Source organism: Ambystoma mexicanum, chromosome 10 (genome assembly GCF_040938575.1).
Source record: "Ambystoma mexicanum isolate Mex_15411 chromosome 10, UKY_AmexF1_1, whole genome shotgun sequence".
Classification (NCBI taxonomy): Eukaryota; Metazoa; Chordata; class Amphibia; order Caudata; family Ambystomatidae; genus Ambystoma; species Ambystoma mexicanum.
In genome coordinates, this window is record NC_090932.1 from 746,175,467 (window position 1) to 746,202,755 (window position 27,289).

A 27,289-nucleotide genomic window follows, 5' to 3' on the forward strand; every position below is an offset into this window, starting at 1 on the left:
AATCTAGACATACTGGCATATATCACAAAATTTAAACAAATGTCCAGTGAGACCACATGGTCGGATGATGCGCAGGTCACAATATTTAGGAGGGGTTTATCAGAAGATCTCAAGGATGAGGTCTCCAGAGTTCCACGTCCCACCACTCTCACAGAGTTCATCGCCCTAGTGATGCAGATCGACTATCGTATGAAGGAGAGGATGGCTGAAAGGAGGAAGGGTAGGATCACAAGAACATCCTTTGGCCCTTCAACCTCTAAACCCCCGCCAATGGATGAACCTATGCAACTGGGATCTGCATCTCGAGGACCTTTGAGTCCCGAGGAGAAAAATCATAGACGAAGCCTGGGACTGTGTATGTACTGTGGCGCCAACTCCCACTCTGTCCAAGAATGTCCTATTGCTCCAGTTCGGCGGTCGGGAAACGCCAACGCCCGGTCGTAAGAGGAACCACGATCCGGGAACCAAAGTCTGATCAAGGTTCCTCACATACTTCACATTCTTTCTATTGCACCAACCTTTTAACCACCAATATGTTGGTATTAAAGGTTTCCTTCACCATAGGAAGTCTCATCTTACAAGATGTTCCGGCCCTAATTGATAGTGGGGCTGCGGGTAATTTCGTGGACGACCACTGGGCTGCTTCTTTAAAGATTCCACGTTCCTCTAAGGAGGAACCAATTCCTGTCGAAAGTGTGGATGGAAGCCCTCTGATCTCGGGTCCCATCAAAGATCAGACCGCAGCAATCCGGATGTCCATTTCTACCCATCAGGAGATTCTGACTCTAGATATAATACGAGCAGCTCACCATCCGGTAATCTTAGGGATACCTTGGCTCAGGAAACATAATCCGTTTATCAACTGGACCTCTGGGTCCTTCTTTCTTGGTTCGGAGTTTTGTTTAACACACTGCCTAGGAAGTCACCAAAGGGTCGCCATAGAATCGTCTCCTTCCTCAAATAATACTAAAGGGGTACATTCTCTAAATCAGATCGCAGGCCTCCCTGAAGTTTACGAGAGGTTTCAGGACGTATTTTCGTCCTCTGAGTTTAACCAGTTGCCTCCCCACAGGAGAGACGACTGTGCTATCGATTTGCTACCTGATCAACCGCTTCCCTTTGGATGTATGTATATTCTGACCAACATAGAAAAAGAGGTGCTGCGTGAATATCTTCGCTCCAATTTGATGAACGGGCTGATGACAGAATCTACATCCCCAGCTGCCGCCTCTTTGTTCTTTGTAGCCAAGAAAAATTCTAAGGAATTACGTCCCTGTATAGACTTCCGCAGTTTGAACAAGATCACTGTGCCCGACAAATACCCCATGCCACTTATCCCTGACATTCTTGAAGCAGTAAAAGGAGCTACTATATATACTAAGTTGGACTTAAAAGGAGCATACCACCTGATACGGATAAAGTCCGGGGACGAATGGAAGACGGCTTTTAGAACGCCGTTTGGGCATTATCAGTACACGGTCATGCCATTTGGGCTATCTAACGCCCCTGCTATATTCCAACGCTTTATGGACCATCTTTTTTCTGACCTTCTCTTACACAGTATGGTGGTGTACTTAGATGACATTTTGATTTTTTCCTCCTCCATACAAGATCACATACCACATGTTCAAGAGGTGCTTCGACGTCTACAACAACATCATTTGTTCTGGAACCCCGAGAAGTGTACATTTCATCAATCCAAAGTTACTTACTTGGGTTACGTTTTATCCGCCAAGGGGATAGCAATGGACCCAGAGAAGGTCTCGGCTGTACGAGACTGGCCTACACCCACCACTGTGAAAGAAATTCAACACTTTATAGGATTCGCGAATTTCTATCGGAGATTCATACCTGAATTCTCAAAACTTACTCAGCCACTTACCAATCTTCTTAAGAAAGGAGTCATGTTTGTCTGGTCAGCAGCTACTGATCAAGCCTTTGACAGACTTAAGAAGTTATTTACATCAGCACCGATTCTTCTAACGCCAAATCAGAACCGAAGATTCATCGTAGAGACTGATGCTTCCCAACATGCTTTAGGCGCCGTCCTACTTCAACCGGACGACCTTGATCAGGAGAGGCCTGTTGCATTTCTTTCTAAGACTCTTTTGCCCTCTGAGATCAACTACACAGTCCTGGAGAAGGAACTTCTCGCCATCAAGCGTGCCTTTGAGGAATGGCAGCATTTACTTTTAGGAGCCAAATTCCCGGTCGAAGTAAGGACAGACCATCATAATCTTCGAATTCTTCAATATGCTCAAACTTGTAACAGCCGTCAGGCAAGATGGGCCCATTTTATCTCTCCCTTCAAGATTACGTTTTCATTTATTCCTGGAAGGGAGAATCTAAGAGCAGATGCCCTGTCTCGCAAAGATCATCCTATTGACAATCCTTTCAGATCAGAACCTATATTTCCACCACTAACCATGGGATTGGTGTCAGCTTCAGATTTTCTGTCTCGCCTTAGAGCTCAATCTGATTCCATCGCAAAGAAGTCACTTTCATTATCTAATCAATCAATTCTGGTAGAGGAGGATGGTTGTTATTTCATGGGACAAAGGGCATACATTCCGACTCGTCCTCTTCAGAAGGAGGTTTTGGATATGTGCCATAAATCCAAGATAGCAGGACATCGAGGCTTCACCTCCACGTTAGATCTTGTTTCACGTTTCTTTTGGTGGCCTGCTGTTCGAAGAGACACCAAGGAATATGTGTGTTCATGTCCCACGTGTTTACAAAATAAAATACCTAGACAAGCACCATTGGGAGAACTGGTCAGAATGCCCTTGCCTTCCCGTCCATGGCAAATAATATCCACGGACTTCATTGTAGATCTGCCCCAATCTCAGGGCTATTCTACTATTATGGTCACAATTGACACCTTGACAAAACTGCCACATTTTGTCCCTTTGGTTGGGATACCCTCTGCATCTCAAATGGCACGTATTTTCATCAAACATGTTTTTACCCTTCATGGCTTACCTGAAACAATCATTTCAGACAGAGGTCCACAGTACACGTCCCAATATTGGAAACTAGTTTGTCGATTTCTGGGAGTATCCAGGGCTCTTAGTTCTGGCTACCATCCCCAATCTAATGGTCAAACAGAAAGGCTAAATCAAACACTAGAAGGATACCTCAGAAGTTACATCTCGGCGGCTCAGGACGATTGGAAGGACCTCCTACCCCTAGCTGAGTTTGCGTATAATAACTCTTATCATTCGGCCATTCATACATCTCCTTTTCAGTGCACTTTTGGGTTCAGTCCAACATCTTTTTCCACGATGAAGAGGTCTGACACTAAATTCCCAGACCTAAATAAACTGACGGAACAAATCCGTCAAGGACACCGCTCCGCGGTTATCGCTCTACGACATTCCCAGGACAGGAGAAAACACTTCGCTGATCGTCATCGTACACCAGCACCTGTCATCAAACCCGGAGATTGGGTATGGCTTTCTTCAAGGTTTCTACCTAGACATCTTGTTCCGTCTAAACTCTCTCCTCGATATTTTGGTCCCTTCCGGGTAATTGCCGCCATAGGATCCGCGGCTTTCAAACTCGGTTTACCTAATTCCTGGTCGAGAATACACCCAGTATTTCATGTGTCTCAATTGAAGCCCGATAATCGCAGTACATTCCATCCCACGGTTACAGACTGTCCTGCGGTCATAATTTCGATTCAGGGCCAGAATTTGAAGTCAAAGAAATTTGCGACTCCCGATATCACCGGGGTCGTCTTCAGTACTTAATTGATTGGAAGGGGTACACTCCCGCTGATCGTACCTGGGAACCAGTATCTGCCATCCACGCTCCTCGGCTGATTAAAAGATTTCATACAAGACATCCAGGCAAGCCAGGAGGTGCCAACCCTAAGGGGGGGCATACTGTCACGGCTATTCGTTTTGCCCACAGTGCGATGCCTGACTTCAACATGGCGGTTTGCGCTGACATGCCTGACTCTAACATGGCGGGCCTCGCGGACCGCTACAGTGTGTGTAGCGGTCTAGTCGTTGCGCCCCATCATGCTTTGCGATGTTTCCGGGATAGTACGCCGACGGCTTATCAACCTGCACATCCCGGACAAGGACGCGTTGCTACTCTCCAAGGAGCTGGCGAACGCTACGACGTCTCGGTGCTTTTCAGTCCCGTGGGTTCTCTGAGCTTTTCTAAGCTACTCACCTTTGAAGAATTTGTTTCCTGCAACCGTCTCCGACCGGTTTGGTTCCCTAGTGATCCATCACCCTTTGCCTTCTTTCCTTCTGGACATCCGTTATCTCTAAATATGGAGAGGGTTTCTGGTCATTCTCGTGTGCCCAGTCCCTTAGTTCATCCCTGGTCTTCTACTATTCTCATCTCAAGACCGTTTTACCAACTGATCCTTTGGTAAGATTCCTGCTTCAGGGGTTGCTCATCTTATTTCTAGGCAATTTTAAGACTAATCACTCTGTCTCTCTATCTTTCATCAGCCGGCCGGGCATTACTGCTGTGGCCCTGATCCTCTAAAGACACAACCAGTCATCTCCAAAACTCCCGGGATAGCATAATCTACATCCACGGGACTTCTCAAGGAGTCTACGTTCCCTAGCAGCTCCACGGGGTTTTATTCCCCAAGAGGGTTTCCCTGGGAACCTTCCTCTGCCCCGGCCTTTGTGCCGGTTTACTGGGAGTTTCTCGGGGGGAATTCTAATTGTCATCTGAATATCGAAAGAGACATCAATCTCCACCTGGATATTCGTTGTCTTCTAATCCTCATCAATCCTTGCTCCATTCCCCAGGTGAGACCTTTTTGTTTCTATGTGATCCTCACACGGGGTCTCTCTGATTGTGATACAGTGAAGTTTTGTTTAAAGTCATAACAGTCACTCAAACAAGAAACTAATGCTCTTGTCTCAGCTTCGGCCTACACCTGCTAGCTGATAACGGCATGTAGACCCTTCCTAACCCCTGCCAACTCCATTACCCTTGCCAGAACTCTGGTCATGGTGAAAATTGACTATTGTAATGCCTTATATCTTGGCACTAGCAAAAAGAACATTAATATGCTTCAAGTCACTCAGAACAACGCCATAAGGGCGGCCCTCAGCATACCCAGAAAATCAAGCATATCTGACACACGACGTAGTCTACACTGGCTCCCCATAGCCTCTATTATTTCTCTGAAGACTTTTCTCTTACTCACAAAACCAGAACTAACCAGGAACCCATCTATCTTGCCAACCGCTTCACTGCCTACACACCAAACAGACAGCTAAGATCTGCACATGACCACTTATTGGCTATACTGAGATTCAAGCTGCAGAAAGCAGGGGGTTCCAGCTTCCCGGTCCTCGCCGCTAAACTATGGAACACACTGCCAGCCATATTGAGAGCCGAACCCTCTTACTTGGTTTTTAAGAATAAAGTCCAATTATGGCTCAACGAGCAGGACCACACCACCTCCAATATGTAACCTACCACATCATTGTTTCCTTCATCTTGTGTATATATGTCCACTAATTCTGACCTACTGCCTTGCTGTATATATGTATATATATATGTTTAATTGCTATTCTCACTATTGCTGTTGTATGCTGCCAATGCTGTGTTACTGTAGTTACCCCCCTTGTTACCCTCCCCTAAGTTATGCACCCAGATGCCCCCGGGCCTGGTGCGCAATACAAATAAATAAAATACAAAATACAAATAATTATATATTATGTTCAATACTCTTGTCATGTGCAATATTTAGCCACCATATGCCCAGATCCAGCACCATATGCCAGGTATGCTGTGCAAGGACCACATTCCGACCCCTTTATGTGTGAGTGCCTAAACCAGTGGTCAGAGTGTACGAAAAGAAGTAGGGAACTAGGTTCCCTGCTGGCCTGCCCTCCTGCCCACAAACCCCATCGCCACACCCCTCCCCAGCGCAATCCAAAACCCCAAACAAACACACCTGCTAGTTAAGGAAATATTTAGTGCAAGTTTCAACATCTTCCTACACTTTTATTTGAAAACTAACCCATTCTGGAATGGTTTCTTTTAAAATAAAAGTTTAGGAACAGTAAAACATTTTTAAAAAGTAGAAGAGCACTGCTCCAACCTACTTCGACCACTGGCCAACCACCAAAAGGACGTTCTTTTGTTTTTGTTTTACCATAGCGTTTGAACATGCTTAATTCAGGCATGTAGGCATCCGGATGTTGGCCTGCTCAAAATGTATCCTGTTTAAACATGCCTTTTACATTAACATTATGACCGCCTTTAGGGGTCTCTGATCATACCCCTCTTATGAGGGATTCTTCTCACCTCTTGACTGCCCACAGTATGCTGATGGGGGACACCTACGTATCGCACAGCACTGCCCCTCTACCTAGCTGCACAATGGATTTCAACGAAAATTACTCGTTTGCCCTTTCTGCTAGTCATCGTTGTGACCAATTTATTCATATTGTTCTTATGTCTGCCATACATTGCCAACATTTCCCCAAATACCCATATCTCTGGCAAAGTATTATGCAGAGATTCACACATCAGTCCAAGAACTAATGGCAGATATTGCTATCAAAGTATTAGGTAACCCCACATTTTCAGGTATCATCAGTGAAATTGTATTTTCTAAGACCATTACCATACGCAATTACTGATATTATATGGCAGAAACACACTCCATGTGGCATCTGAAGCCACTGTGTGGCCAGATACCCACACAATGCCTTTGCCCTTTCAGTTCAAACTCACTACCATTGTGTGTGGAGGATCAAAGCTCTTGCTGCCCTTTTTCAACATATATACTGACCCTTTGATGAAGATCATACAACCATAAGGGTTGACCTGTTATAACGATGAAGTTGACACACAAATTGTATCAAACATTACCGACAGAGGAAATTCCAGCACCAACCTAGCAATTGTCCTGTGCAAATAAGCAAATGGATGACAGACAAGTACCTACAACTCAATCCAGGCAAAATGGAAATAACGAAAGTTGCACAGTACACCACACCTCTAACACCTCTAGCATGACCTTTGGAAATGGGTAACTTCCCTAAACCAACTAAAATTATGAAGAACCTAGAAATATAATAATTGACAATGGACTCACACTTCAACTGCAATTTAACACAATAGTAGAAAAGTGCTTCTATCATCTGCACTCTATCCGACAGATTGTGACCTACCTCTCCTCGCACACAGCATGCTGGGTGTCCTCTCCCAAATTCCTTCAAGAATTGATTACGTAAACCGTGTTAACCTAGGAATGGTGGACAACTTCACAAAAATACTTCAACAGAGCCAAACAAAAACAGCTATACTACCACTCAGACTCAACAGGGGGAAACATGTAACACCGGCTCTCAGAACACTCCAATGGTTACTAATCCAAAAAAGTATCCAGTAAAATGCCCTCTGCATCGCCCACAAATTACTTGAAGGTCAAGCAACAGAATTTCTCCAAAACAAATTCTCACTCTACCAACCAACCAGAGACCTAAGATCAGAAAAAATGTACTACTAGAAACCAGAAAATTTTGCAGAGAAAGACAGGGTGACTCCTCCTTTTATACTACGGAGTGTGCTACCAAGGGAAATCCAAACTCTACACAACCACCTAAAATTCAATAATAGTCTAAAAACCTGGCTCCTCTAAGCTCAACAGACAGATAGTTTAAACTGCATCCATCAAGCAGTGGATATGACATGTCTCAATAGTTTGACTTTCATGGGCAAACACAACCTAAGTGAGCAGCATAGCGGCTCCTGTCTGTCAGCCTTGAACACAGGGCACAACCCTAAGGGACCTAAAACAACTAGAAGACATTGCATCAAGACACCACCAAAACTATATGAGAATGCCTTCCCTATCTAACAGAACATCTAAGCTTCAATAAAGGACATAAAAAAACACTAAAGCCAAATACCTCTCACCGTAACGCAACTGACAGCAAGACCAATGACTTGACTGCATTTTGGAAACCCAAAGAACACTCCCTACATTTTGACTAATCATCAGTTCTCTCCACTTTATTCACCACACACAAAAGCACACCAGCCACTCAGACAGCTTTTTTAAAAAATCCTCTCTTCAAACTTTCAACATCTCAACCGTACACCTCTAACTACAACAAACATACTCAACGCATGCCACACTAACAGCATGAGGCCGCCCGTCTGGACACAAAGCCTTCAGTGCCTTCCACAATTCTCACCTAGAAAGCTTAGACGCATGCAGAGCTCAGGGTACTTCCTACTTGCAGGCTCAACACAAAGCACTGCAATCGTACCTTTCCCTCTCCCCCTAACTAACCAAACCCACCCACTCTCTTCCATATTCCCCAGAGCACCCGGAGACCATGCATTTTGCAGAGGTGTGTGGTACATTCCCAATAACAGAACATAATATGACAGGTTTTGACAGGGGATATCCAAGTTTCCATAACACTTGGCAGTTAAATCCTTCATTTGCCCATATAGGAACACTGTTTGCCAACCATGCCATCTTTTGACAAGATGCTCACGTTGATCGCCACCTACTGCCAATGAACACTATGGTACAATCACCATTGCCAGGTATCGAGCAAAGTTTCAGCTTATCACACTATTGCCAGGTTATGCCATTAAAGTCCTTGGTACTAACACAGGTGTTAGTTATTGTCATCAAATGGCAAATTATTAATACATTGACAGGTATTCCCACCTGGCAGTACCTCTTTCATGTCAATGCATGGACATGCACAACTTTCTATACCCTGCCTGCTTTTTCTTACTTTGACAGAGAGGTTGGCATGTGTGGTGGCTGGATGAGAACAGGGATGATCAATCACATCACCTCTAAGTCACCTGCCCCAAGTACCTTCCCAGCATAACTTGCTGTCAAAGTTGGGCAGGGCAAGCAACTTAGTAAAACAGCTGTATCCCACCTTGAGGAAATGAGGCTGGAAGGATAGAACAGGAATGCCTTGCCCCCTCGTAGATGTTTTAGTGGGAGAGACCATATCATTCCTGCTTCTACACTCTCTTGCAATGTCTGGTTACACAGGGATGAGTGAAAGCATTCCGCAAATCGTTTTCAGAGAAAAACAGTTGTACGTGAGTGTCATCTAATTCCTGTTGGGTTATGTACAGCAGCAGTCTACCTTTTTACTGGCACAAGTAATCTAATATAATGTAATGTCATGTAACGCGGTCTTGTATATCATACTTCTGCCACTTTGGTGACCTTGTTGCACGTGGCCGTGCGTGGAAAGAGGGGGCTGTTAATATAGATAGAGGAGGGCGTAGTTTTGAATCCAGTGCCTTTGGTACATGCCAGACAGAAGTATCTGATTCCGGAGTGTCAGTGAGATTCTTAGCTGTTAGTGGTGATGCACTTGGATGTAGGTTTCCTCCACAGGGGACTATCCAAGGCTGAACAGTTGAACTCAGCCCTAGAAGGGCCTGGTTAGTCACTGGTGTGGGGGTTGGACCAGGAAAAAAAAGTGAGCAGTGGCATTACTCCATTAATATGGTATTTTTGTAGGGAGCTCACAACCACATGCAAGGGTTACCAAGATGCTTAAGAAGCGGCTTAAAATACAAACTTCTCAAGCTATCCACCTCTCACAAACTTGATATTTCACTTGATAGAGGTTATCCTTCAATAGTTGAGGCCTCACAATGTACCCTGGAAAGCAAACCCCTCTTAAAGTGACTATTTATTTTGGTATAAAATACCGAAACAGTTCCTCATTAATCAGTACCATGTAAAATGAACAAGTCCATACATAAAGAAAAACACATAGAAAGATCATTTGAAGTTCATCAATCAAATAAATCATCAACTCACAAGACACGTTCAATGAAACAGAGCTACGGCCCTCGTTACAAGGTGGCAGGTGTCCCGCGGTAATTCTGGCGGGATACTGGCAAACTGACCTGCCGTTTTTGGCGCCTGATATCCCAAAATTACCGGGATATTACAGGTGGCAGAAATGGTAGTAAATTCCCATTCAAAGGAGTCCCCGAGAAGGGGATTGCCGTTATTTCCAGCACCTGTAATACTGGTGCTGGAAATACAATGTGTGTTTTGTCAGTGGCGCCGTTCTTTACCTCAAGCTCTTGACTGGAGGTAAATCATGGAACCCCCATCGGCAAACCTGTAGTTTGCCAGTCCGGGAAACCCTATTCCTGCCACTTTTAGCCTCATTTTTTCCCAGACTGACAAACTTGTAAAGAGGGCATATCACTCATTAAACAGAAAACGTTTCATATTTGAAATAGCAACTATGTATTTGTTGTACTAATAAAGCTCAGACCTAGTCAGTCAAGCAGATGAAAAATATCACAGTGATGCAGAGAAACAGTGATGATAACAGTGTAGCCTGAGAACTTAAGAATTATTATGCTTCCTGTCGGATTTCAGCAGAAGGGTTCTCAAGGTGTTATGTGATGGTGTATGGTATTTCCATTGAAAACTTTACAACAAAAGGAAAATGCATCGAAAGTTTTGCAACACATTATTTTCCATCAAATGTATTTTTTTCAAGGGGGTAATCCCCCCAAACCCCTATTCTTTTGCCTTCAAATCCCTCCCCAAACACAATTAACCCTTTACCCCACACCCACATATACTCGATGGAAGGAAATGTGTTGCAACATTTTAGATGGAATACGTTTTGTAGTAAACTTTTTCGATGGAAAGACTTGATACCTTGTGTGATGGAAAAATGGGCTAGTTGCAAACTGAATTGTGCCCGATGATGAGTTCTAAATAATAAAATAATAAGGAAGCAGAGAGAAGGTTCGAGTCATGGACGTGGGTAAAGTTTTACAGCATGTATCTACTGATATTTTGGTTATAGGTTTTTTCCAAGTTAAAAAGCTACAGTCTACCCATGGTTTTCTTCCTCTGGATCTTAATAGTACTATATAAGAGCTACACATGACTTTGAGATTTGTAATATTGGTTGATGCACAATACCCCTGTTTGCCTATTGATGAGGCCCGTTGTCTCACCTGATTTATTTCTTGTTATCTGGTTAGTCATATGCCAATTGGGAAACTAACTGCACCTCTCCACTCTCTCCCAGGCGTAGCGTTTCCAGAAGCCGCCCTGCCAATGCCCAAGCCGTTTAGGCCTACACGGGCCCTTGCCCTGGCCATTGACACATTTGTCTGCTAATAACATCAATCATTTTAAAGTCCTCGACCAGTAAGGCATGACACATGCATGACTCTTTAACCTTCGATTGCTATCACCTGCCCTTCTTGCAAGGTACCCTTCCTCGCTTGTGCTCACTGCATTATCTGTACTTTTTGTATTTCATTATGTGTATTGTACTTTTGCCTATGTAACCAAGCTATGAACGTTGGCCTTGTAACCAAGCGTTGAACTTTCTTGTAACTGCTGAGCCCTGATACCCTCCCCCTCCCCCCCGTGCAGTGCGCAATATAAATTAATAAACAAAACAAACAGCGTCTCTTGACACACAAGAGATTGGCAATGCCTAAATCGGGAATGAATAGGGGGGTGGGGCTGAAGTAAGCATTGCTTCAGCAGTCATTTAATTCTGGTAGTTTGTGCCCTGAATGCAGGCCGTTTCATTGTTTAGAATTAATTCACGTGACAAATATACGTGTGTTATTCCATCTGCGAGACACATACGCGTTTTATTCCCACTGGGCGCACGCAAGCACACAATTATTGTTGCCAACAGGGCTACTGCACTTCAGTATGAAACGCTCGAGGTCAGTTGAACATTTGCTTAGGGATGTTCGCATTGCAGGGGCGTTACGTGGTGGGGGGAAGGGGTCTACTGGTTGTATGGTCTGTTCCATCCTGCAGGTTTTTAACCTGCTGTCGGTTTGAAAGGGTCCTGCCAGTCTGCGAATGTTTGTCTGGTAAGAGCAGTCTGACTGGGGTCCATCAAAGGCTCTTGCCTTTAACAGGCATTTCCTTGGGTTTTTATTGGAGCTGTAATGTACAGCCCTATTAGCAGGGAAATGCTCTGCGGCAGATAGCAATTAATAGGAAATGTGTCTTACGTGTAGATTAATCTTCAGTTGCCCTTTCATGTGAAAACGTCCAAATATTAGACTCCATTGGCTGTGATAATTAATGGTCCTCAATTGATCAATCTCTGAACAGCGAAAGGTTAGGTGTTAAAACGAAATTAAAAGTTTTGCTGCTGGGGGTGGGATGGAGGGTGGGAGTGTTGTGTGTAATAGAGCAGCAGCCCGGGTTGAGGGGCGCACTGGACACCAGTGGGGAGCCAGGTGGAACGTCCCACCGCCCCCTCCCCACTTGCCCCTGGCTCCACCACTGAAGTGCAGAGCATCCCCATGTCCGAGACATGCACTTAACACTTAAGCTATCGATCTGGACTGTATGCATAAGACAATCTACTCACTAAAGGTGAAATGGGGGAAAGGGTGTAGTATAGTGAGTAAACTGAATATCGAAAAGCAAGGAAACCTTGAGTCAAATTCCGGCTTCCCCACTGTGAGGCTGAGCAATTCACTTTACTGTGCCTTTTCAGCTGACAAAGTTAGTAGTAACTATAAGTAACTACTTAAGGGGCGTGCTACACAGAGCCTCACTCATGCATAGTTTAAAAGATAACAGTATGTACTACATATGATAACAATATTGCCCCTGTATATAGTATTATCTTGGCTAAATCATTTGTGTGGATATGGTTAAATATAAGATAGTATAGTCAAATAAAGCTATTCTCCCGCATAAGTGCATGATAAAGTACTGCTGCTCAACTCGCTGTGCTCTCCCATTTATGGCTCGATTAATAGAATAAGCACATAGACACCGCAAAGTAGTCTGTACGTACAAAAACGTTGGCATACAAGGCAAACCGGGCTGCACTATGAATGCCCACAACATGCCCCCACGCAAACCAAAACCGTTGCCAAAGACCAACCTATGCGCATACCTTCCCGTCAACCACTGGCCTTCAATCCAGCACCCGTGCGAAATTGCACATGGTCCCCTATAAATTAGGGCTGCACCCTGGCGAAACTGCGAGCAAACCCCGTAAATAACAGTGTCAACCCTGCAAAACTGTACGTCGTACTCTGTAAGCAACGCTGCACCCCAGCTAAAGTACACGCAGCACCCCGTAAGTCAAGGCTGCACCCTTGCAAAACTGTGCAAGGTCTCCCATAAGTAAAGCTGCACCCCTGCAAAACTGTGTGAACACTTCCATAAGTCAAGGCTACACCCCTGTAAAACTGCCCAAGGCCTCCCATAAGTAACGACTGCACCCCTGCAAAACGGCACAAGCTCTCCCGTAAGTGAAGGCTGCACCCCTGCGAAACTGAGTGAGATCCCCCGTAAGTCAAGACTACACCCCTGCAAAACTGCACAAGCTCCTCGCAAGTAACGGCCGCACCGCTGTAAAACTACAGAGTCTTCCCCCTACTCCAAAGGCTTCCAAACTGCTGACAGATACCCCTAAGTCATAGCAGCTCCCTCTTGCACTGACACCATTCACCAGCCCCACTCACCTCCAACACTACCCCAGGCAGCTTTTTCAAGTCCCCACACCACCCACCAGACCCCCTTGCCTCTGCCACTACCCCTAGGCAGCCCCCTCAATTCTCGACACCGTCCACCAGCCAGGGACGTCATTTCACCAAAATGCAAGGAGTAGCAGAAGTTACATCACACAAGCCTTGCCCTCTGATGACATCACAGGAAGTCATGTCATTTGACCCCACCGTGAAATGACATCATAGGACATGATGAACACGACCTTTCACCTCTTGCCAAAACAGGAATAGACATCACATAGCATTGTTTCTAAGTACACTACAAACAATATGGTTATGATACCACTGTAAAGTGATGTACATTTCATGCAAGAATGGATCACCATATGTATGCTCAATATCAGTGCGTATAGACCCATATTACCAAATCACTGAATGCAAGCAGACGCCCATGGTCAAACGATAATGATGTATTATTATATTGCACTTATGCTTAAGTGCTTCATATAGAACAATATCACTAAGCCTGTGTTGGCATTCATTTATCAACCTCAGCAGGATGAAAGTGTGAGTTGACCTTGCTGGGAGTTGAACCTGCAACCTGCTGATCACACACACATTGCAGCAGCCAGCGCTCAACCCACTGAGCTATCTTACCTGCTATAGCTTTAAAAGAAAACAGCCACTCTAGAAACAAAGAGCAACATGCTGCTGGCCACAGCCCATGAGCCTCAATCTAAAAAAAAGAATACCTTTTCTTTCTATAAAAGAAAGAATTAGGGGCAGGGAGACTACAGGAGTATTAAGGGGGATCTCAGGGGTCGCAATTGTGACCCCTGGTGACCCCTAAATGATGTCCATGCCACCGGCCCCCCTCGCCTCTGACACTACCCCCAGGCGGCACCCTCAAGTGCTGACATCAAGCTCCAGCCCCCCTTGCTTCTGCCACTACCCCAGGGAGCACCCTCAAGTCCGCACACAACCCACCACCCCCCTTGCCTCTGACACTACCCCCAGGCAGCACCCTGACAGTACACCCCCCTCCCGTCACCCCCTGAGATCTGCCAGTACCCACAGAATGGACCTGCCGATTGACATGCCTACCATTGCAATATTGCTGAACAACTCACCTCAACGACACCGGCCTGTAGCAAGCCTGAAGTACGTTAGCCACATATACACCCACAACATGAATAACTGGGAGCACTGCTGCAGAATCCATGTCTGGAGCTCATCACAGGACTCCCTGGCATGTCACACTCAGCTGCACATCTGCAGGATTGCATAACTTTGCAACAGCAACACTGTGACCACACCATGTACATGTGACATACCAATGAAATGCAGTGCAATGAACTTATCATTCAGCCCATGTGCCATTGCAATGGACTGAAAGCGCTGTATTTGAATGTGTGAGGATGACCCAAGTCTGATACATCACAGACAGATTGTATTGAGTCACATGTAATGTGTGTCTGTATAGTAGCCCAAACAAAGCAATGAAGGAAGCCAGTGAGGTAGGCATTCATGGGTGACAAAGCCCCCGCAAGTGAAACCAGTCCATCTGGCATATGGCTGTATGATGTGCAGGCTGTCTGAGAGTGTGCGAGTCAAGAAGAGGGACAATCTGCACAGGCACACCATATAAAGAATCACAGAATCTTGCATGTCAGTGACTGGTGTGCAGCATGATGTGAGAGCAGGTTCTGGGTGGCTACAGATGTGCGTGGGGGTTCTATGCCCTGTGTGGGATACAGCTACTGAAGTGATAAGTGCAGCACACACATCCACAGTGGGCCCCAACCCATGTGACAGTCATAGTTGAAATGCAATACCAAAACATAGTACAAGTAATTCTGCACATAGACAAAAAGAGACTGCAAGAAGTGTTTGATCATGAAACATATAACTGTATTCCGAGGTGCACACAACCAAAACAAAACATGGGGAAGGGTGAAATGGCCAGGGATGAAAGGAAAATAAAATACAACATGAAACCTTACACTAAAAACTAGGTATACACGCAGCACACCTACATGTCCTTCAAAGCATCCTCCAGGGCAGATTCACAATCCTCATCTTCCTCCTGGAGCTATTGCAGGCCCTCCATCCTCCTCTCCTCCTCCTTTGCATCCTGCAAGCTTTCTCCAGGATGGCAAGCCCGCCTCTTGCTCGCCACTCCGGCATGTCTGACGTGGACCTTTCAATCCTTGCCTCGGTAGCCCGCTGCCTCTCTGCCATCAGCTGCCTGCTGTAATTTGTGCATACGCACACCAGATTATGAAGATACCTCCTCTTCTCCTGCCAAATGCCAATCAAGTCCTGCCTCAATTGCTTCCTCGTGTCGATTGGCCCTGCATTGATTGCCTCTCTATGCTCCTCATCTGCTGCTGCCTGGCTGAGCGCAACCTGCGCAGGTACCCCCGCCGTCTGGGTGGCACATGTTGGGGGGCACAGTGCTGGCACTGTCCCAAAGTGCTAGATGTCCCACACTGCCTGACCCTGTCTTGGTGCCTGGACAGGCACAGTGAACACCTCATCCGTACCATGTGAGACTTCCACCCGAGGTAGGCATGTACTAACCAACAGATGGACCAGTGTGCGTAGGATTGGAAGGTGGCAAGGAAGGTTGCCCAGAGTATGACTGGGGAACAGACTAGGAAGTGGAGGAGGGGGCAATTGAATGTGCCAGCACACAGAGACCACTCAAGAGCAGTGCCCTTGCCAGCCAGCCCAGGTATTGGCGCATCAACTCGTGATGCTGAGCCAGCTCCTACGGGTAACTGACAAAGCATCATGAATCAAGCCTGTCCACCTTGTTAGACCAGCCAGCAGGGCCTGCATCAACTCTGGGTTGGTCTCCTCAGACACATGGCGGGGGGGGGTTCAGTCCTGGTGGAGGCATCCATGAAGGTGGTCACTGCTGCAGCAGATGGGCCAGGCACAAGAGGTTGTCCTTGGCCCAGGAGTGCAGCAAGAGCACCCACCTGGATGCCCCCAGCAGACCCAGTGACTGGCCTTCAGTTGCCTCCTCCTCCACCACCACCACGTGCATCTCCCTGCATGACTCCAGAGAGCTGTCCTCCCTCGATGGCCCTGCTGCCCCTCACCCTGGCCCACAGCCACTGAGGAGTACCCCACCACAAACACCTCCTGGGACATGCCCCAGGCAGTTCCGTGTGATGGAACTGGTGCTCCCCGAGCTAACCCTCCCTCAGAAGAGGTGGTGTCAATGGTGGCTGGTAGGGGTGTGCACAGTCTCTGTCCTTCCGCTCCACAGTAAGGCCTATGCCTTCTTCACAAGCTGCAGCAACTGTGGAAAATGGGACAAAGGACATTGACATCAGTCATCATTGTCAATGCATGTGTGGCATACATGACATTAACAGTACCAATCAAGCAGAAGGTGTCAACCAGCAACTGACATGTACACACACACTCAAACACACACAAACACACACAGGCACACCCTTTCAATCTGTGCAACTGCCACAGGAGTGTAGTGTCAATGATGAATTACAGTACACATGTACATGTAAACACTGCACATTTTTGCGTGGCCAAAAACACATCACCAAAAACATTCAATGCCACCATACCAATGCCAAATTGACACATGTACGACATGCAGTCAGTTATGCCACACATGGAGTTGTCCTTCATGCATGCCACTCACATGGCCACAGCATAGCAGGCCAGCATCTGTACGGTTCCTTGTGGAGAATCCTGTGGATCCCTCACTAAAACCCTGCCTAACGTATCCTACCAGGTGGCCAGGAGAGGGCAGACACTTCCTGATCCCAATCCTGGGGGTGGTGTACTGCGGGACTATCACCGGGGTGGAGACAAGGCCCAGGGTGATGGGGTGATTTCACAGGACGAGACACATTATTTTTCCTTGGAGCGGGATACTCTTACCACAGGGTTAAAGGAGAAATTGGCATCTTGTTAATTTAAAATATTTCAACCTCCTGTTAAAGATCGATAGATAAACTCCCGAGGCACAACCCAACAAAGTACCATACTGGAAGAACAAGTCTTTTGCCTCACTAAACGTTTATATTCTCCCCGGGAGCAAAGGTATACCAAGAGGGATGACGGAAATCTAGCCTTTCCTTTTCCAAATATCTCTAAAAAGTTTAACCCTATAATTGTTCTTCTAAAAATGTTAAGGGAAGTGAAATTGTGGTTAAAACCATCATAGCAGTAGACGAAAATGAATTTTCCTAAAAAGGGACTACATGTCCCAGAATCCCTCAGGGACTGTGATGAAGAAGAGGGCGAAAGAGGCATGCAGAGGTAGAGAACAGGCAGACAAGCCTAATAGCCCATGGCAAGGTCATGCAATTAAGCCTGAGGGCCTGATCACGACTTTGGCAGTAACGCTTGCAGCATTACCGCCAGCAGTATTAGCCCTACCGCCGAACTCCCTGGCGCTAATAGCGCCGGATCACGAGTTTGGCGGTAATGTAATTCCCCATTCCCCAGGCGGTAATAACACGAATTTTCGGTGGATTTCCCCCCAGCCAAGAGCTGGGGCAAAATCCGCCGAAGCCCTATTTGGCGGACCCTTAAATCTGGCGGCGCGACTGCAGGATTTAAGGGTTACCGCCAAAGTCGTGATGAGGCCCTGAGGGTCTGCACCCGGAGTTAATTTATCCAGCTTGAGTGGGATAAAGGCTGCTGCAGGAGGGACAAGAAGAGAGCAGCTGGAGCAGGAGCTGGAAGGTCAGCAGCAGAAGTAGGAGATCCTATTTGGCGGTGGCTACATTGGAAGAGACTGAACAACGTTTGTAGTCTTTCTAGGTGTGCCTTATTGTCGTGCATGTAGAGCTGAAATTCTCACCCGAGGCCCATTTGTAGAAGCAAGCTGAGGGAAACTGGAGAAAGGAAGACTACCCAGTAACAAGGCCAGATTCAAGACACTCGTGCTGAGGAGTGGTGTAAATCCTGAGAGTGCTGTAGTAGCAATAGTAGAGAAAAAGAAATCGGGATGTGGAAGCATTGTGCAGCTGCTGTATTGCTGCAGCGGGCATATGAAGGACTCTGCTCCAAAGTAGCAGAACCTGCTTGCCAGTAGCTTTAACGAGCTGAACTTCACTTGCTTAAAAGGTAATTCGAGCAAACTCATTCGCCATTGTGGGAAGTCTTGTCAAACAAAGGGAAAAGTATCAAGTGCTTATCCTGCAATATCTGAAGTGCTTGTGTGCGAAGAAAGTCTTTACTTTCCCATGTTTAAACTAAAAGCATTTACAAAAGAAGTTGCGTGTCTCCTAATAACAGGGAGAAGAGTAGCAGTAATTATCTAATAAGCCATGGCAGAGTTTCCCAAACAGTTACAAGAATTTCTCACTTCAGAGAGGCCGCAAATGAAGTATAATGTTTCCCGATCATTGTCAAAGGCGAATGCTGTCTACATTAAAAAGAACCCAAGTAGCAAGTTGGAGTTTACCATCAAGAAGCAATAACATTTGCCTAATTATGTTCATTAAGTGAACCTTAACTCTTGTAAAATCCTTCATTTAACTATTGCAGAAGTAGTTGAAGCAGTAGTTGTTGGAGCAGAAATGGTTGAAATCATAAGTAGAACAAGCTTTGCCCAAGGCAGTAGACTGAACCTTCCAAACAGGAAACCAACCCAATTAAAAACTAAAGCTTGTTGTCTTGAAGTTGTGGAAGCTGATACTACCCCTGAGTTCTCTGATACAAGGGTTACACAGTCATATAAACCTGGGAGAGTGGCATTGCAGCTTTGGGTTAAACCCTGGAGACACAGGGATGCACATGATGCTGGCTAACAGAGCTGGGTGTTTGTAGCAAGAAATAATTACACATCTGTAAAGCTGACATTGTAGCATTTAGAAGCTAAAGCAGATTTCGTGGTAGCTATAAGACTTGGAGGAAACACAAAGAGGCTGCTTTTTCTGGTAATAGTGGAAGGTAGAGTGACTTGCCAACTTGTAGAGGTTGAAAGAGTTTTGTTTAATTTGCCTGAAACATTTCCACAATATCAAATTGCAGCAGCAGGATTAAAACTGTGATGGTGTATAAATTTGTCAGAACATTTGCATATTGACAAAGTTGAAGTAGAAGCAGTCTGTGAGACAGAGGAGCCTGTTCTCGCAGTAACCTTGACAGGAGGAAGTTACCACGAAAAGAGTAACTCCCTTAAGAGAAGCATCCTGACAAATTGCATTCTAGACACTGTAGAAAAGCAAGTTTTTCTTTTGTTTTGCACATTATCTAGGATTACCATTGGTGCTGTTTTGTTTGTGGAACCTTGAAAGGGGAACTTTTCATCCAATGAAGAAGAAACTGTTACCTGTGGATTTTTGTTTAAGTGATTATTTGTTTCTTTGAATCTTTTCAAGACCTAATTTCAGGACTTTGTTTTCCTTGAGAGAAATCGACTTTGGACATTTCTGAGGGAGCAGAATCTGCCCAGAGCCAGTAGACGTCATCCCAGATCTTGATTATTTGGTAATCTTTAATTTATGTTGTTTATGCTTTACTTTGAATGTTTGTTTGGTTAGTATGAGGGTTAGTTTTGTGTTTGCTAGGAGGTCCTCCCTTAGAGCCTAGAATAGGTCGGAAATCCTCTGGTAGAGTAGGTTTAGTTTGAGTATATTTTATTGTTTGTGTTCAAAATAAAATGTCAAACATTGAGAAAACTAAACTCAGTTGTGAGCCCCACATTATTTATTTATAAAGTGCTTAATACCCAGAGGTTTCTAAGGGCAGACCTGGGGAACAAACCTGGGTTGCTCCGCCTCATCTTGTTGCCAAGGCGAGTGTGTTGCCCCTGAGCTATCATCCCGAGACATTACTGACCCCTCAGACCCTGCACTTGGTCCATAATCACACACAGCATGTGCACGAATACAACAAGTCACTGAGCACAAATTCTGCAAATACCCATGCATATGCCAGAAAAGAATGTCTGCCACCAAATATGCCCAGCATTGGCATGAGGCAGCATGCTGCTGCGTGTCACACCTAAACACATGCTGCATTCTGAATGGGGCACCTGTAATCATGCATGCCACACATACACTGCAGAGCTGTTTTCTGCATGGGTACTCACCAGCTGCATCCAGATGTCTTCTCCATGCACAGATCTGGGTGTGAAGGTCCAGCAAAAATGTCTTCAAGGACCGCAGCTGGGTGTGAGACAACAAATGGCAGCCATCATGGTACACCACCATGGTGGGCTTCATGGCAAGGGCTAAATACTTCTTCAATGACTACGGGCCTTGAGGTCATCCCATCCCTTCCAGAACATCTTCATCAGACAGTCTGCCACCCCCTTTGTGTTGATGGCAGCCGTGATGTCATCCCAGATCTGCTGATGTTCGTCATGATACAGGTGTTTTGCATGGTTAAAGAGGCCATCATAGGCACCCAGGGCATTATCCACCAGGATGCCAACTTTGGTGTTGGTGAAGTTGGCAGCCCTCTGCCTCACTGAAATGGGGTGCCCCTCTATCCCGAAGAAGTAGATGGTCCCAGCATGGCACCCTCAAGGCAGGTATGGCTTAGCTGGGTCCTGGATATTGGCTGTGGTGGTGTTGGCAGGGAGAGGTGGAAATCCCAAAATACAGATGAGGTGGTCAAAGGGCCAACCCAGGAATACAGGCAAATGCAGAACAGCTGGAACCCCAAGACAGTGCTGACCTCAAGCAAGCATGCGCACTAAATCAGGCAGCAGCAGATATGAAGTGTGTGAGGCAATGCAGGGCCGGAGGAGACAAAGGCAATGTCTCACAGTCAGGAGGAACTCTGGTGCACATCTCTCATCTGAGGCAGTCAAAAACACAGTAAAGGCCTTCAGCGTGTAAGTTACGTTATATGCGCTACGCACCACATGCTGATCTGTCGCACCTACGTGGCTCACCTCAATGACCAGGCTATTTAAGGTGTGCGCCGGGCATCTCTGATTGTGTGCACAAAGGTACAAAGATGGATGAGTATCGCATACGTGTTCTTGGGGGTGCTACGCAAGACGTTTCCTTCAGGTAACATGCACCTCATTTTTATTTTTTGATGTGCCTCTGCAAATACGTGCGTATATTTTTGTTCATGTTGAGGCCTACGGAGTGCCGCACATGCTATTTTTTGGTTTGGGGTAACTGCATATCACGTACCACTTTCTTCACCTTTCAGAAGGTTACAGGATATTGCATGTGCATTTACCAATTTTGGGGTGCCTCTGCGTAGCCTGTACCGCATATTTTTAATTTTGGGGTACATTCGAACCTTGCTGGACCACACATCCATGTAGGATATTTCATAGACTGTTCCCTTCAACATATTGACCAGAACAGTATACTGGTGTGCATTCCATTAATTCATTACATCTGCAACATGAGTCGAAAGGCCCCAAACGGGAAAGGGAAAGGAAGAAGAGGCCCAGCACCTCGATGTGGACATGGTTGGAGGCAGATGGATGGATTAGCGCCAACTATGGGTTCCAAGCGTTAATATCCCCACAAAAATATCACCATACAAAAATATTGCCATATTTTTGCGGCGATATTAAGGCATGGAACCTGCGGGGGACACCCCCACAACCCCCGCATTATTTTAAATGGAGCAGGCGACACCCCTGCTCCCAAAAACCCCAAAAATGATCCCCCCAAAAATATCTCCTATGCCCGTTCCAGGCATATTATAAATACAGTGATATTTTTGGTGGGGATAATATGTGGTAATACCCACCTAGGGCCACTAGGTTCATAAAGGGATGCGCTGCAGAGCAGGAAGAGAATCCACCCCATGACACTGCACAGGAGAACAGTCCACAGGGTTCCATGTAATAATGTCGCCACAAAAATCTCGCCATGCAAAAATATTGCCGAAAAATGGCAGTTTTTTGTGGTGACATTATTGCATGGAACATACGGGGGACACCCCCGCAACCCCCAAACATTTTTTTTTTGCCCCTGTCGCCATACATATAGTCACCCATATAATATCGCCACAACCTTTTCCCGGCGATATTATTTACTGCGACCATATATATGGGGATAATATTACCTGATACCGTCCACAGAGGAAGAGGCATTTCTCTGAGGAGGAGCTCCAGATTCTCATTGACTATGTTAGTGATCACCATCATGAGATATACCCGTATGCGGGGAGCACCCATGCACAAGCACAACGAATGGTGCATTAGCAGCATGTAACAGGACTCATCAATGCTTTAGGTTTTTGAGAATCGCACTGCTGAACTGGGCCAGAAGCCAATGAATGATGGCACGTGAAGGACCAAGAATAAGCTCAGTGCCAACCTGGCCTCTGCACTGGCCACTGGAGTGGGGTCACCAGAGGTGGAGCAGCTGACTCCATTTGAAGAGGTCACAAGTAAATTAATCACTATTGAGCAGAGGTAAAGCATTGGATTTGCAGAGACCTATGCGGACATATCTGGTGAGTGATATTTGTGTGCATCGTATGTGCGGACAATCATGGTTGACCTACCCATATATGTATTGCAGTACAGCTGGCTGCAGTTGGCAGCCATCCTTGGGCAATACATGTTTGCTATTGAGTAGACGTTAGTCACATGTCCTGCATTCTGGGAGGTTGCTGTGATGTTCACATGTGTGACACATGTCAGCCTGACAGCACACAGCACTGTCTGCTTGCTTTCACAGCTGTGCCAATACTTGCATGCAGGGTTTCAATGTCTGAATTATGTGGAAATTGCAAGACCTCATGATGTGCACCCCTGACATGCACACATCACCCACAAGCCATGCCTCTGTGTCACACCAAATAATGTATTGGTCTTTGTATCATTCTTGTGGCCTGTGTCATTGGATTGTACATCAAGTACATACGATTTATGTCAAACAGACACATCATTTGCTTCTGAGTTGCATGTTTGAACTGTCACCTGCTCTTATGGGATGCCTTGTCAGAATGCCTATCCAAGCTGCCTGCCATGACACATTGTGGTGTGACCAGCCTGGCGAGGCATCAGTGCCCACAGACCACTGCCCTGTGTAGGAGGTGTTCTTTAGATGCAACTTAACTAGTACATTGCAAGGGACAACACTAGATGAAACATAGTGTAAAACAGGTGATGGTGGGTCATCATGACAAGGTGGCCAGTCTGGTACTCTCAAACTGAAATGTCTGTAGAGAGCCCATGTGGAAGGAAATGGGCATGAATAATGTCAATGTGTGTGCCTTTCTGCATTGCATTGCAAGTATGTGCATGGTTGAATTTTAAATATATAAATCCAGTTCCTATTAGAATCATCAGTCTGACATGAAAGGCCTGTATGTGTTCATTGGTCAATCCATGACAGTCAGATGCCTTCTTCCACGCATCATTGTGGACAACACTCGCACAAACATTGTCGTGTCTGTGTACTTGAGACCTGCGTACTTTGCCAGACACGTGCAATCTGTTTGAAATGTAATGAAATGGCAGCTACACTGCCCACACAGATGTGGCACCAGGGCTATGTTGCTCCTTGTGTAAAGGAATCTGTAGATGAGGAGGGGCAGGTTCTCAGTCCAAGCATGTCTGGTCATGAATACTGACAGATCATCATAGGGTGATACTCATAGACAGGGACTGATGATCCCAACAAACTCAACCATACAGAATGCATGAATGTATCAAAGGATTGATGCACCGATGTACCACTCCCAGACCTCAAATGACCTTTATCAGTATGAATGACAAAGGTGCATAATGACATGTCGTACGGGGACTGTATTCACACAGACACAGCCTCCACACCATCAGGCATGACTCATGGGTGAATTGTGCACAAATTAGCAGGGCCATGCTTCAACTGACAGTACTGGCTGGCATTAGTATCCCTAAAGCCAGTGCATACCATGTTGTGGCAATGTGGCAAGGGGGTTTTGTACTGTGGAGTTTAGACTTTTGAGGAGAAGGTTGTGATTTATCCATGTGATTGAGTGTTGTTACAGTACACTCATAGTAGATGTGCAGGTCAATGTTCTCAGTGTACTGGTGACTGTACAAATGGCATAGAGCTGCCGCAATGGACTACCAAGTTGTACGGTCACACATGGCAAGGGATGAACACAGTGCACAGCAAACACACACAATGTTCTGTGCCACTTCGCATTGGATGAGATTACAGCACCGTTACATGACAGTGTCATACAAAGGGACAGTCACTGACTGTTAGTCGCTCATTCATGGCCTGTTATCACCTGACACTTCATATGACTATGTCAAGTGAATGGCACTGTCATCACACACAAGCTGATTTGCCGATGCATATCCGTGAATTGTGCTAGGCATAGAGCAAGGGTCTCACGGCCATGTGAATCCACACACAGGGTGCTGGTACATCTGGTGTCATCATCGATGTGACACACCAGATTGTAACAGTCATATGTTTAGTGACATTTTGGCAAAGCACAGGGAGGACTTCACTGATAGGTTTGAGAATTGGCCAGCACACATCATTGCTGCACACATATCCCATAATTTATTGTACATGTAAAATGTGGCAGTGTGTGTCATGTTGGGTGGATGGTGAGGATGCTGATGGTGAGGAAAAGCATCTAGGCCATGTCCCAATGATCCACAGGAGCACTTTGGCAAGGACATAATTGTTTGAGATCTCAGGCATGTGGTATATGTAGCAATGGAGAGTAATGGATGAGCAGTCTATATGTGTGATTTGCCATGACATGGTTATCAAGAACACATTTAATTCATGTATTGCGCCTCATAATTTGATCTTGGTAGTATCTGTGTATTTGGCCAGCTAATTGAGGCTGTGTTCTGGCCTCCAGCATCACAATACTCCATGTGCAGTATGTGTCCCTGGGTTTTGTTTGTGCAAATGCTACCCATCTGTGGCTTACAGCTCACAGTGTGCCAAGTCACATTGGCCGATGTGTGGGCATAAAGCCATTTTGTGTCTGCCTGCACTTTGATGTACATGGGCATGTTTTTCAGGAAACACAAACCTGAAACTGACGTTCTCTGTCCATGTGCAGGTGGTGATGCAGCAGATACAGAGGAAGAGGAAGAACAGCTGGTTTGTCAGTCCACCAGTGGAGTCTGTGTTGTCCTTCACCATGAATATCCACAGGTGCTACAGGGAATTATCATTCTTGCACCTGCCTTTTCAGTCTCTTCTGACTGGTGATTCGGATGCAGAACCAGAAGTGGATGCTTGCTGAAGGAGAAGGTGAGTGCCCCAATGGGCAGATCAGATGGGGCTGTTGAGTCTGTGGCAGTGCAGCAGGCCACACAAGGCCAGTCTGTGGTGCGTGCCAAGTCCTCTGTGGTTACGGCTGCAAGACCTCCCTCCCATGAGTTGGTGTCAGGTTATGGGGCTGATGTCCAATGAACAGCTGCAGACCTGCAGCCAATGGCATGGGCCCGCAACAACTGGACTGGTCCCTTGCATCACACTACTGTGGTCCTTGTACACATGGTCGACTTGTACATGATAGGTAGACAGTGTTGGAGCAGCAAATGTTGTGTGCCATCATCTGGCATGCCATATGTTGAGTCGTATTGCAGAGGGCATGGATTGCTTGGCCAAGAACATGTCGACACCAGTGGCCCAGGATGCGCAACACCTGCAAAACATGCAGTCCTCAAGCTGCTCCCACAGACTGGGCATGGAGGCCCACAAAAAGGGCCATGGGGCTGATCTGAAGTGTCTGCAGGAGCCCCTGTATGCAGATGCTAGGGCACATAGAGATGTCCTGAGGTGTGAGATTTTGGGCATCTCATAGATCAAATTGCCGTGAGATGGAGAGCTGGAGGGTTTCACTGCATGATGAACTCTGCACCCCAAGGACACAGCTTCAAGACGAGAGGGCTATCCTGTGGCAGACACTGTCCCGGTAACTTGATGCATCACAGGTGAGGGCACATGCACACTCTGTGGCCATTCGTAATGAAGCACATTGTGACCTCACCACATTTGGGGTGCAGGTGTATTCAACCATTTCACCGTTGGCCCTAGCCAATGAAGACCAGGCCTTTGCACTGTGAGGACTATATCCACAACCACAACCACTTGCAGATCCACTGCAGGGTGGTGGGCCCAGCATAACCATGCCACCTCAGCCACCTCTGCCTTAATGTCCATGATGTCCATGACTCCATGGATGGATTTTATACTGTTTTATGTTGATTTTTGTGGTCCACTTATGTGGGCATGGAAATGCACCCTCCTCCTCCCCCCTCCAGGGTGGATTTCCTTTACCTGACAAGCGCGGTCTGATTTTAGTGTTTTTTCCCCATTGATGGACACATTCTTCTTATTTTATCACATCCCTGTCCAGGATGGAGGCATCCTGGACAGGGATGCCTCCATCCCTTTTTTTCCCCTGTTCGAGATAAACTGTTTTCATTTTTTTTTTCAACCTTGAGACGTGTGCTGTTGCCCTCTCAAGAGAATTATGAGTGCAGTACTGGATGCAGAGTGGTGTGAACTGGCATGGCTGACTTAAGAACAACAGGATGACATGTGCAGGTAACAATGAGTTGATGCACTTTTTGCACATATGTGCAGTATGCATGATTGGATACTATGGCTGGTGACAACAATGTCCCATGTTGTTGCGGTGATCCTGATTCATCCAGTGACTGCCCTCCATGGGAGGTCTACCCTGCACCCTTTCACCTCTCTAGTCCCATGCCTTCTGCAGGCACTGGCCCTCTTTCACAAATGTGGAGGTACAGTTTCTGGTGGAGGTGATGAGGGAATCACATCTTATTTTCTTATTTGCATTTTTTTAAAATCGCTTACACAGCCCGGGGGCATCAAGGCGCTGTTACAGAATTATTTTTTTTGTCTTA